This window comes from Argentina silus (genome assembly GCF_951799395.1).
Source record: "Argentina silus genome assembly, chromosome: 17".
Lineage (NCBI taxonomy): Eukaryota > Metazoa > Chordata > Actinopteri > Argentiniformes > Argentinidae > Argentina > Argentina silus.
The window spans coordinates 1,103,087-1,120,651 of NC_139671.1; the positions used below are offsets into that span (position 1 = coordinate 1,103,087).

Consider the following 17,565-nt stretch of genomic DNA (forward strand, 5'->3'; position numbering starts at 1 on the left):
CCCCCCCCCCCCACACACACACACACACACACACACACCCTCTCCATGACTGTGAGGCTTGACCAGAGCTTCTCTGAAGCCCTTCCCGGTCCCAGCTGTGACATGAAGAGAACAGAACTCCTTCCAGCACAGAGCTGCTCTCAGGGGGAAAAAAGGGATCACAGTACAACGTGTTTCTTTACTGATGAGGCTGTCAAAAATCCACGTCTCATCATACTTAAACAAACACTCCTACTGCCAAGCAGAATGTCAGACATTCCTGTGTCTAACACGTCAAACAGCAGATCTCTACACCCCTCAGGTGCTTCAAGACACGATAACCACATCCTATCTGACCGTCAGGAGAGAGGGGAAAAGGGTCAGGGGGCGGGGACTGGGGACTGGGGATATGAGACAGGGGTCAGGGGTCAGAACAGGGGACAGGGGAGAGGGGAATGACTTTGGCATGTGAGAGTATCATAGTATTATGACCATACAGATGAACCACACCCACAAAGACCAAAACAATAGCATGTTGATCCACACAGCTGTGGGGTTGGGGGGTTTGGGATGGGGTGGAGGGGGGCTGGGGTTCATGGAGGGAGTGTGTGTGTGTGTGTGTGTGGGGGAGGGGGGGGGGGCTGTTGTTATTGTGGATTAACCCTGGGGTCTCGAGTGGCTGACTGACAGTGATGTCATCACGTCTGGAGGTGTGGGGGCGTGGCCCCTCCTTCCAGAGGGAACACATCTGGGAAGGTTCTAGAACACTGACCCGGGGTTCCACTGCTTCCAGGTTCCACCCAGGCCCAGGAGGACTCCCCTCCCTCGCTTAGTTGGCCAACTCTGGGCTGGACCCTGACATGTCTCAGCCAGCCCCGCGGAGGAGAGGGAGTGGGAGAGCACTAAGTCAGGGCAGACCGGTGGTCTTGGAATATAACACACACACACACACACACACACACACACACACACACACACACACACAGTCAACAGTACTATAGAGAAGGGATTACTAACAGCCTGTGGAGGGAGGAGAGAGAGGGAGAGTAAATGTTCTGTAATGGGTTGAAAACACTCCTCTTGTCTTTCAGTGCATCACGTGACCCGCTGGTTTACACAGCCTCCAAAGCCAAAGGGTGTAATTAAGATCTAACCTATATATCTCACAGTGAACACCAGCTCTAACCCTACAGCTCTGTGTATCAATCAAACACACACACACACAGTGGCCCAAGGGTGTGTGAGTGTGTGTGAGTGTGTGTTTGGTGGATAGACAGAGCTGTAGGGTTAGAGCTGGTGTTTACTGTGTGTGTGTGTGTCTCATCATGTGTGTGTGTGTGTGTGGGCGGGGATCTTTACTAGCCTACCTGAGCACCACCAACCACCTCAGGAGAGGCTAGCGGAGGTAGAAATCGGAGGACAGGGGCTCACCGTAATGTGTGGAATGGTATCAAATGAGAAATGCTATCAAACACGCGTGACCCGACCACACACATGTTTTGAGGCCATTCCTCATTCCACTCTGTGTGTTACAATGAGCCCCTGTCCTCCGATTTCTACCTCTGCCAGCCTCGCCTGCTGTAATCTTCCCTGGTTCTACTGCCCCTCCATCTGGCCCTCTCACAGGGCAGGACCCCACGATCTGCCGTCAAAAATAATATTCAATATTCATTTTCACATTCACCAGGATTACAGGCTTACCCAGCGCACACAGACATGTACAACCCTGGTGTGTGTGTGTGTGTGTGTGTGTGTGTGTGTATGTGTATGTGTATAAGTTAAACTCATTTAAATGGAAGCCAAACCAGAGAGATAGAGAATGTGAGTTTGTGTGTGTGTGTGTGTGTGTGTGTGGGGGGGGGGCTCTAAGCCTGCAGGGTGACATCACGCTGCTGTGGCCAACCACAGCACAGATGTAACGACAAACAGCAACCTGGCGAAGCGTTTAGGAACAAGACCTGCAGATCACCTCACACACACACACACACACACACACACACACACCACACACACCTCACACACACACACTCACACACCTCACACACCTCACACACACACACACACACACACACACACACACACACACACACACACCAGGAAAGAGAGGCCGAAAACAACCATGACACTGACACTGGCAGGCCAGCATGGTGTCACACACACACACACACACACACACACACACGCGCACGTACAAACACATTCTCGCTCTGGTTTGGCTTTCATTTAAGTTACTGAATTTAACAAGCTCTCTCTCTCTCTCTCTCTCTCACACACACACACACACACACACACACACACACACACACACACACACACACACACACACACACACACACACACACACACACACACACACACACACACGCGCACGTACAAACACATTCTCGCTCTGGTTTGGCTTTCATTTAAGTTACTGAATTTAACAAGCTCTCTCTCTCTCTCTCTCACACACACACACACACACACACACACACACACACACACACACACAGCGGCCTGTGTTTAAACAGTAATAAAGCCTCCCCCCCTCCCCTCCCCTCCCCTCCCCTCCCCTCTGTGTCAGTGAATGGCTGAGTGTTCATATCTGAATACTACAATCTCTCATAACCGCCATTGTCCCTCTAAACTCCCTATTCATCTCCCATTAGACCAGCCAGGCGTGGAGACAACCAGTCCCCAGGGTGTGTGTGTGTGTGTGTGTGTGTGTGTGCGCGCGTGTGGTGCCCATAGGGGCCGTCCCCACACAGGTGCATGAGGTTCCCATGGAAACCCCACCACAGGGTAGACACACCATTATGCTATTCTAGGAGGTTCCGTGCAAAACACAACTAAACAAACCGCCACGTCACACTCATATGGTTGAGATAACAGACTGGATGTTCATACAGGAGCTTTTCAGCGACATCTAAAATGTTGATTGTTCTGCACAATGTGACAGCGGTGGCTTTGATCAAATCAAGTTCGGGCGAGGCGCTTATGAAGAGATACATATATATTTATATATCTTTTACTCCAGGGATGTCTTTGGTAATGATATGCATCAATTACAAACTGAAACACTGTTCTGACTTGTTCCTCTGGGCACAATGTGTGATAAGAACCTTCCTGTGACCTGTGCTAACATACAAACAGCTCAGTGTGTGTGTGTGTGTGTGTGTGTGACAGAGAGAGAGACAGTGTGTATGTGTGTGTGTGTGTAAGAGAGAGAGAGATAGAGACAGTGTGTGTGTGTTTGTGTGTGTGTGCCTGTGTGTGTGTGTGTGTGTGTATGTGTGTGTGTGTGTGTATGTGACAGCAGAGCAGCAGCCTGTCATGGTGACAGAGCGGCCATGTTTATACTCCAACCAATGAGACGCCTGCTCCTCCTGTAATCAGCCACTGTCAGCCCCCGACCTCTGACCCGGGGGGGGCCAGGGAAACAGGAAGTGGTGTTGTGGTGACACACTCCTTCCTTCCTTCCCAACAAGGCCTAGCTGTTTCCTCTCCTCATCCCTCTCCTCTTCTCATCCCCCTTTTCTCTCTCTCTCTGTCTGTCTGTCTGTGTGCGTGTGTCTCTCTCTCTCTCACACACACACACACACACACACAGGGGCTCTTTGTCTCATTCAGGCGATGGAAACAGGAAGTATATGGCCGTGTGACATCCTGTGTGTGACTGACGATGAATATTTTATCATGTCCCGGAAAGTAAACAACAATAACAACAACACCAACAACAACAACTAACCCCCCCCCCAACCCTGTAAACAACAACAACAACTAACCCCCCCCCCAACCCTGTAAACAACAACAACAACTAACCCCCCCAACCCTGTAAACAACAACAACAACAACTAACCCCCCCCACAACCCTGTAAACAACAACAACTAACCCCCCCCACAACCCTGTAAACAACAACAACAACTAACCCCCCCAACCCTGTAAACAACAACAACTAACCCCCCCCAACCCTGTAAACAACAACAACTAACCCCCCCCAACCCTGTAAACAACAACAACTAACCCCCCCAACCCTGTAAACAACAACAACTAACCCCCCCAACCCTGTAAACAACAACAACAAACCCCCCCAACCCTGTAAACAACAACAACAAACCCCCCAACCCTGTAAACAACAACAACTAACCCCCCCCCAACCCTGTAAACAACAACAACTAACCCCCCCCCCAACCCTGTAAACAACAACAACAACTAACCCCCCCCAACCCTGTAAACAACAACAACTAACCCCCCCCCCCAACCCTGTAAACAACAATAACAACACCACCAACAACAACTAACCCCCCCCCCCCCCCCAACCCTGTAAACAACAACAACAACAACTAACCCCCCCCCAACCCTGTAAACAGTCCAGACCGGTTCTCCACAGCCTGGTCGTCTTTTGACATGGAGGCTCGCATTTCTACGCCCATCTCAACCCCCAGGCTAACGAAGGCAGTCAAGGACCTCCTCGCCCTCTGAGGCACTGAGAACTTGAGAACACTGGCCGTCCTAAAGACAGGAGTAACAATGGACAGGCTCCCCGGGTCACTAAAGCTTTCTCTTCCTAATGGTGGATTAGAGACCTGGAGGACCCTCTCTATACATGCACACGGACACGGACACGGACACGGACACACACACACACACTCGCACGAGTGGCTATTAGTATTCCACGGTGAGGACGGCCACTTTTCAGACATTGAGAGAGAGAGAGAGGAGAGAGAGAGGGGGACCCCCTGGCAGAGACTAATGCTGGGCTCTGATCTCTGGCATGGACCTATAGAGGAGGAGATCTGACAGCTTCCTGATGGGGGGGGGGGGGGTGAGGGACCACAGCAGCAACAGAACTCTCAGGCTCCCAGGGGCCAACCAGAGGAGAGGAGAGGAGAGGGGAGGGGAGGGGAGAGGGGTGGGCAGAGGAGAGGAGAGGAGAGGAGAGGAGAGGAGAGGAGAGGAGAGGAGACATCTTGTTTGTACAGCTTGGGGTCTTATCTTTGTCCCCCATCCTGTAGGCTCCCAGCAGCAGCAGCCTGAGAGGCTAGCTAGCCTCATGTGGGGCAAGCCGGAGCACGTACAGACCTAGGCCCCTTCACCTTCAAATGTCTACGCTGCCGGTATCCGATTCAGAGGTCTGCCTACCACCCACAGCCAGCTCAGCTGAGGCATTTAACAGAAAGGGGAAACAGTCATTCCAGAACTTCTTCAAAGGGACAATGAAAAAACACCATGGCAACCCTGGAACTGTTGCTCAGGTAGGCAACAGGTGTCTAATACGCTGGTTCTGCTCATTTTGATATTTTCGTTGCCATGGTGTTCTTTGATTGTGATGCCGACAATCAAAGAACACCATGGCAATGAAAATATCTGGAGACAAACATAGCAAGGGTGTTTCGAAAGCTCCACAGGAGGCTGTAAAAATAGTGAGACGTGTTGTGCTAGTACAAGTGAGGTGACCAGTCATTAATACAGTTAAAACCGATTATTTATTTATTTTTTAAATCGGGCGTTTGTGTGGATGTCTCCAGCGACTTTGCAACTAGCTAGCCACATAGCTAGCGACATAGATCGCCACACCACGGGAACACACCGAGACCTCCGCTGGAGCTGCCGCGGTGAACGGACTAAACTGCTACATGACTTTCCGAAAGACTAATTCGTTCCTAGATTCCAAGACGAGTATAATTTGATCCAAATTGCCCCTGCGCTGTTCTGTTCTGTTCTGACATGGAAAGCTGTCCCCGGCAGGATCGGGCTCCCGTGGTTAATCCCATTTTAACTACGCTTGGACCGCCGCCGACCTGCGGGCAGAACCGCGGGCCTCCCGAGTTAAGGGCCGTCTCCCGGGTCTGATTCTTCTCCTATCTGTTTCAAAGCCGGACGCTGGCTGAGATGCGCCGACCCCCCAATGACGCCGTAATGAGCAGAACATTGCATTACTGCTCCCATTCATAAGGCTAGGCCAGATAGCGCGGCTCCTTAGATAAGCTATAGCAAGCACACACACACACACACACACACACACACACACACACACGGTTTAGACCGCTGAGGTGTGTAATTCATGGTCACAATTGGTCGACGGCTAGCATGTTCAGATGAATGAACAGAGATTTGAACCAACAGCCTCAGGTTGGGACGGTGGTTTTGGCTGTCATTGTCATGAACAACTCAAACCGTATGAGTTAAATGAAGTTGGCCTGGTTCCAGGTAGTATAGCTATCATTCTAACAATGCCATAATGTACGGCATGACACAGACAGTAGGGGAGGCTGGGGGAGGTAGAAATAGGAGGACGGGCTCATTGAAACGCATGGAATGAGGCATCAATCACGTGTGTTTGATACCATTCCTCATTCCATCCGAGGCTTTGATACCATTCCTTAATTCTATTCCAATTACAGAATGCATTACAGAGTGAGCCCATCCTCCGATTTCTACCTCCACCAGCCTCCACTGAAGCACATCTGTAGTAGGTCTGGACCCAGGCTAACAGTTAAAAAGAGGCTAACAATCAGTTAGCCTAGCTTAGCTAACACTACTGGGGCCTGGATTGGTATTGGTAAGAGGCTAACAGTGAGTTAGCCTAGCTTAGCTAACACTACTGGGGTCTGTATTGGTGAGAGGCTAACAGTGAGTTAGCCTAGCTTAGCTAACATTACTGGGGTCTGTATTGGTGAGAGGCTAACAGTGAGTTAGCCTAGCTTAGCTCACACTACTGGGGTTTGTATTGGTGAGAGGTTAACAGTGAGTTAGCCTAGCTTAGCTAACACTACTGGGGTCTGTATTGGTGAGAGGCTAACAGCGAGTTAGCCTAGCTTAGCTAAGGCCACTGGGGTCTGGATTGACATCGGGCGGGCGGGTTGTCTTAGTGAGATGAGTGGTTCCATAGGAGGCTAAAGCGTTGTTGTGACAGACCCAGGAGAGCAACAACAGTGTCCCAGGCAGGGCGTCAGGATGTGGGGAACACAGAACTCTGTACACTGGGTGTTCCCATTACCCTTCCACATGGTTAGGCAATACCTCCTCTCTCTCTCCATCCCTCTCTCTGTCCCCCTTTCTTTCACACTTTCTCTCTCTCTCTCTGTCCCTCTCCCTTTCTCTCATTCCCTCCCGCTCGCTCTCTCTCTCTCTCTCTCTCTCTCTCTAGCGCCACAGCAGAATTAGGAGAGAGAGAGGGAGGCATGCTGTGTCCCAATTCTCAACCCTTTTCTCCTGAGGTGTTTTCTCTCTCTCTTTCTCTGTCTCTCTCTCTGTCTCTTTCTCTGTCTCTCTCTCTGTCTCTCTCTCTGTCTCTCTCTCATGAATTAAAAACGGTGTTAAAGGTATAAGAGGTATGGATGGTGGTGACTTCCTGGATCCCATGTCTCTGCGTAGCCTCCATGCTAACAAGGGCACGCTGGGATGCAGTGACACGGAGGGTGTTTCCACAGGAAATTCCTTCACCGCAGGATCAGATGATGGCCTAAATCCCTCTCAGCACCTTGGTCCAATCACAAGCTGAGGTTCTTACCTGAGGTGACAGTCAGATTTGAGAGTCTGAGCTCTCTGGTATTTCGGCCTCTTTTGCTACAATTTAAACCTGGCATATCAGTGTTCCGGCTGACAGACTTGAAGGGTTAGCCGGTTTACAGACGTGTTTTAATGGAGGTTCCACCGGGGTCTCTGAGTACACAGGGGTCAAGACGAATACCGTAATTAAACCAGACTGCAACACAGTCAAGTCAAGTCAATTCAAGTCTGCTATCTGTAGCCAGAGAGCACTGGAATGTTCCGTGGTTTAATTAAGGTCAGAGAGTGACTGTCTGTAGACTGAGAGAGAGACTCAAGTTGAAAGGCAGTTCTTAAGTACACAGAATGCCACAATTAGTCAAGTCCAGTCAACTCTATGTGCTAGAGACTAGAATTTCCATGCTAGGAGAGGCTAGCTAAACAGAACAGGTGGAAGACACAGCAACATTCTACCTACTGACCTAGCCCATGTTCTACTGAGCTAACCAACGTTCTACTAAGTTAACCAACATTCTACCTGCTTGGCTAACCACAGACTGGTATAGAGGGCAAGGCAAGTCTGCAGGGCTAAGCAAGCATGATGTCACCCACTCCAAGGTGCACCTGCAGACAGATAAGAGAACCAGTTCCTGTATCTGTGGGTCTGGGAGAGGGGACATGTGTCTACACTACCTAGAGATAACATGCTCTACATGAGCAGCGTGTGTGATAGTACTCCACGTGGCTTTTCCTGCTTTCCCTCCCAAACACACCCTACAGAAGTCTTTACCAAATCCTTCAGTTCCTGCAATCCACCTAATAGCAGAGTACTAACCGTCCTCTAAAAAGACACTTGGATGGTTGATGAAGAGACTAGCTGGTTAATGAACAGACTGGCTGGTTAATGAACAGACTGGCTGGTTAATGAACAGACTGGCTGGTTAATGAAGAGACTAGCTGGTTAATGAAGAGACTAGCTGGTTAATGAAGAGACTAGCTGGTTAATGAAGAGACTAGCTGGTTAATGAACAGACTGGCTGGTTAATGAAGAGACTAGCTGGTTAATGAAGAGACTAGCTGGTTAATGAAGAGACTAGCTGGTTAATGAACAGACTGGCTGGTTAATGAAGAGACTAGCTGGTTAATGAAGAGACTAGCTGGTTAATGAACAGACTGGCTGGTTAATGAACAGACTGGCTGGTTAATGAACAGACTGGCTGGTTAATGAAGAGACTAGCTGGTTAATGAAGAGACTAGCTGGTTAATGAAGAGACTAGCTGGTTAATGAAGAGACTAGCTGGTTAATGAACAGACTGGCTGGTTAATGAACAGACTAGCTGGTTAATGAACAGACTGGCTGGTTAATGAAGAGACTGGCTGGTTAATGAAGAGACTAGCTGGTTAATGAACAGACTGGCTGGTTAATGAAGAGACTAGCTGGTTAATGAAGAGACTAGCTGGTTAATGAAGAGACTAGCTGGTTAATGAACAGACTGGCTGGTTAATGAAGAGACTAGCTGGTTAATGAAGAGACTAGCTGGTTAATGAAGAGACTAGCTGGTTAATGAACAGACTGGCTGGTTAATGAACAGACTAGCTGGTTAATGAACAGACTGGCTGGTTAATGAAGAGACTGGCTGGTTAATGAAGAGACTAGCTGCTCATCAAGGTATGAACCTACCCTCATTAACCCTGCATTCTTTTCCTGCTTTCCCTCCCAAACACACCCTACGTAACTCTCTACCAAATCCTTCAGCTCCTGTCATCCACCCATACATCCATGAAGACACGAGGACGAGGATGTCTGTTGATGAGTGTTTCACCCTCAGTAATTCTGCAGCATTCTCTGACTAGGCAACAACAACAACAGCTCTTCACACAATAACCTTCTGTCCAACGGTCCAGTGTTGCGCAGGGCTGTCGCTACAGACATGCTAGCTAGTGTAATTAGGAGACACCGCCCCCCCCCCCCCCTCCCCCGCGCCCAAAAAAAACAATTAACAGTCTCATTAGGACGTCTGACCCAACAGGCCACAATGAGCCTCTATGTTCCCCTCTCTGTTCCCTCAGTCATCCCCTGCTTCCTCTCAATCCATCCTTCTCTCTCACCAACCCTCCCAGAAGGAAGCCTAACGCCTACACTGAGTCACGTATATTCGGCCATTAGGGCTTACTAAAGTAAGCTTTATCAATTCATTCATTCATTCGTTCCTTCACTTCACTCACTCACTCACTCATTCATTCAATCATTCATCCACCATCTGGTGAACACAGGCAGGGTTAACATGTGACCCAGGAGTGATGACGATCTGCACACACGTATGGTCAGACAGACAGACAGACAGCACACCTCAAAGAGGGTTACAGCTAATCTGGATTATAAACACCATTGTCTTATCTGTTTCATTCAGACTGATCATCCACCTGACAATGACAGCTTTGTGTGACATGTATGAGGCTGCTTACTACTAAGGCTATATCATATCACATGACAAAAACCTGTGACGTTTAAATGCACGATGATTGAAAGCAAATTGTATAACTCACTTAGGGTAGAGATCACATGGTGTACTGTTTACATAGTTTGCTGTTGTCTGTGTGATATAATAGGATGAATTGAAGTTATGTAACGTTGCGGGCCAGATCACAGACCTGGAAATGTAGGCTGAATGCACATAGGACTCGCCTCCCCTCCACTAAGGACCACTAAAACCATTCTTACTGCCGACTGAGGCAAAAACAGGGATTATGGTGTAGGCTAAAGGCCGGGGGGGGGGGCAGCTAGCTACTACCACTATAGTTATGCTTTGGGTGAGGTTTGGTTTTTTAATCACTGTTGGCTGCTTTCCAATAGCCTGTCCTGCTATTTAGGTGTCTGTTAGTGGCGTTCTCTTCAGCCTGAAGTATCCATCTGTCATTACACTGTAGCTACAATCCTATATGGACTTGGTGGGGATTTTTACACATTTCACAGACTGTAGCATTATTACAGAGAGAGAGGGGGGGGGAGAGAGAGAGAGGCAGGCAGGCAGACCGACAGAGACACACACAAACACAGAGAGAGAGAGAGAGAGAGAGAGAGAGAGGGAGAGTTGCTGACGGTCAAATTCCACATGACAGGCTATCTGTCACTGCACACGTCCAACTAGTATGAGTTGTCATCATCATCATCACCGGATCGGAGTCGGAGCTGAGGGGATCTTAAGATGGCGCCAGGGAGTACAGTCAGTCAGCCTCGACTGATGAGCAAACCAACCGCTGTGGCTGGCGGTGATAATCAATGACAAGTTCCGTGGACATTTAATTAACAAGTTTAGGTCCGAAAGTTAGCGACCCCCCCCCCCCCTCCATCAAACGTTTGATAAATGGCTGATTACTGCACCGACAACTAAATCCACGTATGTTGTTAGTGTGTTTTCGATATGGTGAAAGAATCACATTTTTCTAAAAGCTTTTCTCATCTCACAAACGATAATGGATAGACAGAGGCAGTATTACAAGGCGGCGCTGTTTGGAAACGTGAAATCGGGACGTTTTACAATGTTGCTGGTTGATAATCAACAGTGTCTCCGTCCCGCTGGCGCTAGCTAGCACGGCTCCACACACCCTGCGATGTCCTGAAACACGGCAGAAAGAAGTCAACTTCAGCGAGTAGCAAAAGCGTGTTTTGTTAGTCATATCTCGCTAGGTAAAGGTTCACTATATAGTCAGAGGAGCAGGAGATAGCCAGCCTCGTTTGAGAGAAACAGATAACGGTGCCTGCTAACTCCGTCCGATCTACACATCATACTAGTCAGCAATGGTTTGGAGGGTTAATCTGGTTTATATAAAGCACGCTGTTGCCGCACAAAGAAACACAGTATCGGTTGATGGGATTTACCAGAAACAGATAAGACTAGTGGATGCTGTGGACGCTGTAGCTAGTTTTGGATTTGGGGGGAAATACCATCATCAGCTTTCCCATGCATTTGCCCCCTTCGCCACCAACGTGGGAAGGAACAACTAGAAATACGATTTATTATTTATTTCGTCGATTTTCAGAGCAAAACTGACGATCAGAAACCGAGTTAGTGTAGCCTGTAGTCAGGTCGTTATGATGCAAACATTACGATGAGGAAAACATTGTGATGATGGTAAGTACTGGTTTAGGCAAGCATGGACCTCAATCTGTGTGTGTTACAACTGCCTATCTATCTAGCAACCGATGTAAACAACCATTTACCAGCACTGACTCCACCATGAACCTCCCAATCTAGCAACCTTCACCAGTCTGCCAGTCTCACGATCACGTGTGCAATCAATCAATTTACCTGATGCAGTTCAGATGAGATCGGAGAAAAATGTCAACGCGTGGTTTCGCAAAAATGTGCTCCAGGTCCACCACCTAAAATCTCAAATTGAAATTCCCAGACCAAAATCTGTCTGGGAGGCAAGCCAGCTCTGTCGATCATACACCAGCTCCTCCCAGTTTATTGAAAAACACGTGATTCTCAATGCCCATTGGCTTGATGGTTTTACAGTAGCAGAACCTACAATATCACTGGTTGCTCCAACCGTGGGTTTTCTATTGGTGGCCTACATTTACCCGGTGGTACAGTACGGTGAAGCAGCGCCCACTACTGAAAGTATGGCGCAATTACAACATTAGACCTACTTTAGTTATTTTAGTTATTTACAGAAGCTACATTGACATCACATGGCCACAACACAATTGAGTAGTTATCGCCTTTTAATTACTTTCGACTATAAGGGGACTGTAATCAAAATTGGTAAATCGACTATGAAATAAAGCCGTTTTTTTTGTATATCCCTGTGACTCATGTTGTGTTTGTCGACATACACTGGTATATTCCACAGGACTTGGAATGGTATTATCATGCTGTTTATTTTGTGTACCTGTGTTGAAGTACGTTCCTCTGATGCACAAGAACACCAATCTCATGTCAAATTGTCACTTTGTAAATGCTATAAATGGCATAGTTTGACTTGTCAAAGCACCTCAAGGTTTTGCTTGACAAAACCAAAACAAATGGGACCGTTAGTTATAGGGTACAGCAGCACCATTAGTAGTTTCCCCTGCCGGCTGATCTCCATTATGCTGTAATGCTCAATAACCATCAACATCAGTGGATGCTGTGAAAGCACTTAGCTAATATTGAATTTGGGTCCAAAATACCATCATCATTTTGAGCATCCACTTTAAATTTGTATTGTGATGGATCAATAGCCTTGGCTTTGTTTACAACCTTGATGTGGACATCCTTGTACTGCATAGGGGACATTAAGTTACTTAGAGTCATTACTAAGAATGCCACACACTGTGTGCAGGGGTGTGTGTGTGTGTGTGTGTGTGTGTGTGGATGGATTATAGGAGCTAGATAGGTCATACTGTGGGTCGCCCCCGTGGTCATGTGATTAAGATCATATGTCAGAGCTGAGAGCCTACAGCTGAAAGGTCAAACCTAAGCATGCTCATTTTCAGACACCCACATTACAAACACACAGAGAGAGACTGAAGAATGACGTTAAGAAGAGCAGGAATGAGATGAAGGAGGAATTATACGTCTGAAGGACAACTAAGGTCATGAGGGAGGTCAGGGTGAGGAAGCAAAACCTTGATCCCATCTTTTAAACACGTGCTGAAGCATTGACTTATAATACACACACACACACACACACACACACACAGCATAGTATTACTGCAGCTCAAACAGAGCTGACACACACACACACACACACACGCAGCATAGTATAGTATTACTGCAGCTCAAACAGAAACTAACATGTTGATGGTCCATCCAACTGCCAAAGTAGCACGTCACACGACCAGCATGGTGCTCCACACACTCCCGGGCCACTCCCGGGCCAGCCCCGCCATACTGCCCTGGCCACTCCCGGGCCACTCCCGTCCAGCCCCGCCATACTGCCCTGGCCACTCCCGGGCCACTCCCGGGCCAGCCCCGCCATACTGCCCTGGCCACTCCCGGGCCACTCCCGGGCCAGCCCCGCCATACTGCCCTGGCCACTCCCGGGCCACTCCCGTCCAGCCCCGCCACACTGCCCTGGCCACTCCCGGGCCACTCCCGTCCAGCCCCTGGCCACTCCCGGGCCACTCCCGGGCCACTCCCGTCCAGCCCCGGGCCACTCCCGTCCAGCCCCGCCACACTGCCCTGGCCACTCCCGGGCCACTCCCGTCCAGCCCCGCCACACTGCCCTGGCCACTCCCGGGCCACTCCCGGGCCAGCCCCGCCACACTGCCCTGGCCACTCCCGGGCCACTCCCGTCCAGCCCCGCCACACTGCCCTGGCCACTCCCGGGCCACTCCCGGGCCAGCCCCGCCATACTGCCCTGGCTCCAGGCACCTTCCTCTCACACGGTCCCTTCCACCACTGCTTCAACAGCGACTATGGTGGATGAGTAACAGGGGAGGCTGGTGGAGGTAGAAATCAGAGGACGGGCTCATTGTAACGCATGGCATGGAAAGAGAAACGGTATCATTCCTCATTCCGTGCCGTGCACCAACCTCACCGAGTCAATTTCCTGTATGTGCAAATATACTTGGCCAAATAAAAGAATTCTGATTCTTCGATTTCTACCTCCACCGGCCTCCCCTGATGAGCAGCCAGGCCAGCTTAGCACGGCTCCTGCTTGGCTCGACTCAGTTCAGCTCAGTCACGGGAATTAGGGTCACGTCACCCCACATCACCATAACAGTAACAGTGTCACCAGACTCACCAGCAGGAGAGGAGCATAGTCCCAGTTAGGTCCCAGTGGACAGGCAGATCCGTCGATACGTCCCAGGAGATCCGGGAGAAAAAAAACAGATACAGAGGGAGAATTAGACTAGTGGATCTATGTATTTGATCTATATTAAATCTCAATTATTATTATTATTATTATTAATAAATCTAAATTATTCAAGAGATTACATAAAACCACATCCACGTCGAATTTAGAAGAAGGGAAAAACAATAATTCACCTCGATAATGTTGTTCCCCGTTAAGACACATACAAGCAATGACCCAGTGTTTACACAGTGACACACAGAGACCCTAGTCCTGGTTGAGTAGCCTGATAAAACAGATTCACCAGAGATTCACCAGAGATTCACCAGAGATTCACTAGAGATTCACCAGAGATTCACCAGAGATTTCACCAGAGATTCACCAGAGATTCACTAGAGATTCACTAGAGAATCACTAGAGATTTCACCAGAGATTCACTAGAGATTTCACCAGAGATTTCACCAGAGATTCACCAGAGATTCACCAGAGATTTCACCAGAGATTCACCCCGTCATCTCTGATCCTGTGATATTACCAGATCATCACCCCATCGTCTCTGATGTTCTCGGCCCAGTATTTCAAAACTTGTAATCTGAATCTGAATAATCCAGATTCTTTTGTGCTGTCCAGGATCAGATCAAGATGGCTGATTTGCCCTATACGACTACTAAAGTCAGCCAGATAGATCTGATCTAGGTGGAACGTTTTGAAATACTGCTCCCAGAGAATCACCTTGTCATCTCTGATTCTGTGATATCACCATCACCTTGTCATCTCTGATCCACTGGGCCCAGTATTTCAACATTTGTAATCTGAATCAGAATGATAATTCTGATCCAGATTAAAAGTTTTGAAATACTGGGCCAAGAGAATCACCCTGTCATCTCTGATCCTGTGATATCCCAGCAGAATCACCCTGTCATCTCTGATCCTGTGATATCCCAGCAGAATCACCCTGTCATCTCTGATCCTGTGATATCCCAGCAGAATCACCCTGCCCTCCCTGATCCTGTGATATCACCAGAGAATCACCCTGCCCTCCCTGATCCTGTGATATCCCAGCAGAATCACCCTGTCATCTCTGATCCTGTGATATCCCAGCAGAATCACCAGAGAATCACCCTGTCATCTCTGATCCTGTGATATCCCAGGAGAATCACCAGAGAATCGCCCTGCCCTCCCTGACCCGGTGATGATGGTTGTTTTTGGTGATATCCTTACACAAGGCTGTCCTGGATCTCTCCACGGGGGATTAGTCCCAAGAATTATCACAATCCACCATCTGGACGCCGCATATCCCGCTGAATGCCGCTGTTGTAGATACTCTGTACATGGGGCCGGAGCTACAACCTCACCTCTCGTAACCGACGCACGACTGTAGGTCAGGCTCGTCTCCGACAGCAACCAGGCAGATCTCAGGGACTGAAAATAGAACGGCTGTGTGTGTGTGTGTGCGTGTGTGTGTGTTGTTGGTGTCGTTACTGCTGACCAATGAGGAGGGCTCGTTTAAGGTGGATTAAGGAGAGAGAGAATGAAGGAGTATCCAAGGCGACTTAGGAGTAGCCAGGCGACTTGGGAGCAGCGTGACTCTTGTTGCACGTAAATCCTCTTGATGCTAACTTAGCTTAGCTTGAGCTTTGTGTGCAGCCTGGGTAGGTTTCAGGAGCCTGTAGCCAGTATGACAGAGACATCATACCTGGGGAGGCTGGCAGAGGTGGAAATCAAGAAAGGAATGCACGGACTGGAATGAAGAGGGATGTCAAACACGTTTGATACCATTCCATTCCATGCATTACGATGAGCCCGTCCTCCGATTTCTACCTCCACCAGCCTCCCCTGCATTCTATACCTGGTGGAGGCCTACCTCCATTTCTACCTGGAGGAACTTTGCGCAAATAAAGTTGTTTCATCTGCTCACTCACCTGAGATGTCGCTTGCTCTCCAGCTGACGTGGTCACCTCAGGTAAACACACTCCAGGCCTTCACCTGTCTGCAGAACAAGTCGCCCAACTGGTCCCGTCGTTATATCCATTGTTCTCTCCAAGCTAGGGCAGGTACAGGTGTCTCCTCCTCCACTACCTGAAACACCATCCGGGCGGTGTCGGGTGACACAACACAAACAAAGGCGTGAGAGGTATACAGAGAGGGAGAGAAGGAGAGAGAGAAGGATATCCCTGAGCAGTTTTCACAGGATTGTTGGTTGAGAACCACAACACAGGTGTGTTACCTAAGGAGGGTGAGGAGAATAGTGGGTGTGGTGTTTGTTCTTTATCGTGGAGGGTAGGGAAATGACAAGGAAATAAAGCTAGCGTTTTTAATCTCACATTTCAACTTTGTACAGTACACGCTTCAGGTGTTTTGGACGTCGTTGGCATGATAACAAACCACAGGCCTGTTCAGAGGACCTGGGTCCCTCCCTGTGTGGGCCTATGTAGGCCTAGACCATAGACACATATCACTGTCATAACAGTGGTATTACAGTGGCTTAAACGTCAACGTTGACAGCAGTTACCTAGAACACATGTGTGCTTAAATTGGTGTATTCATATTCCTGGCTTGTGGACTGATTTCTATTATCTATTAGTATATATTTATTTAGTATTTGTCAGTTACTCTGTTGGCTCAGAGCTCTATTTTATGCTGTTCTATTCGATTCTATTCTGTTCTATTCTTTTCATTAGAACACATTATGTGTCCTCTGGGCTGGTCTGAGGTGTGGCGTACTGTGGTGTGTGGTGTGTGGTGTGTGTGTGTGTGTGTGTGTGGTGTGTGTGTGTGTGTGTGTGTGTGTGTGTGTGTGTGTGTGTGTGTGTGTGTGTGTGATTGAAACCCATGCCCTGCAGTGCTCTCTAACAGCAGGGCGTCGGTCTCTGGGTTCATCGAGGCTAAAGAGCGCCTGCTGCCTCTCCTCCTGCCTGCTCCTCCTGCTGCTGCCGGCTACGTCTCTCCCGGCTACGTCTCTCCCGGCTACGTCTCTCCTGGCTGTACTGCCTGGCTACGTCTCTCCTGGCTGTACTGCCTGGCTACGTCTCTCCTGGCTACGTCTCTCCTGGCTGTACTGCCTGGCTACGTCTCTCCTGGCTACGTCTCTCCTGGCTGTACTGCCTGGCTACGTCTCTCCTGGCTGTACTGCCTGGCTACGTCTCTCCTGGCTACGTCTCTCCTGGCTGTACTGCCTGGCTACGTCTCTCCTGGCTGTACTGCCTGGCTACGTCTCTCCTGGCTACGTCTCTCCTGGCTGTACTGCCTGGCTACGTCTCTCCTGGCTACGTCTCTCCTGGCTGTACTGCCTGGCTACGTCTCTCCTGGCTACGTCTCTCCTGGCTGTA

The 17,565-nt window shown here is 49.1% G+C and overlaps 1 protein-coding gene across 1 annotated transcript in view; it reads right to left on the minus strand.

The window, feature by feature from the left end:
• The window catches only part of epb41l2 (erythrocyte membrane protein band 4.1 like 2), a 72,695-nt gene extending 60,850 nt beyond the window's left edge, over nt 1–11,845 (minus strand). Inside the window, 1 exon segment of the mRNA XM_083688737.1 lies at nt 11,761–11,845. The gene's annotated coding sequence lies outside the window, so the exon portion shown is untranslated.
• Nucleotides 11,846–17,565: the final 5,720 nt, after the last annotated feature.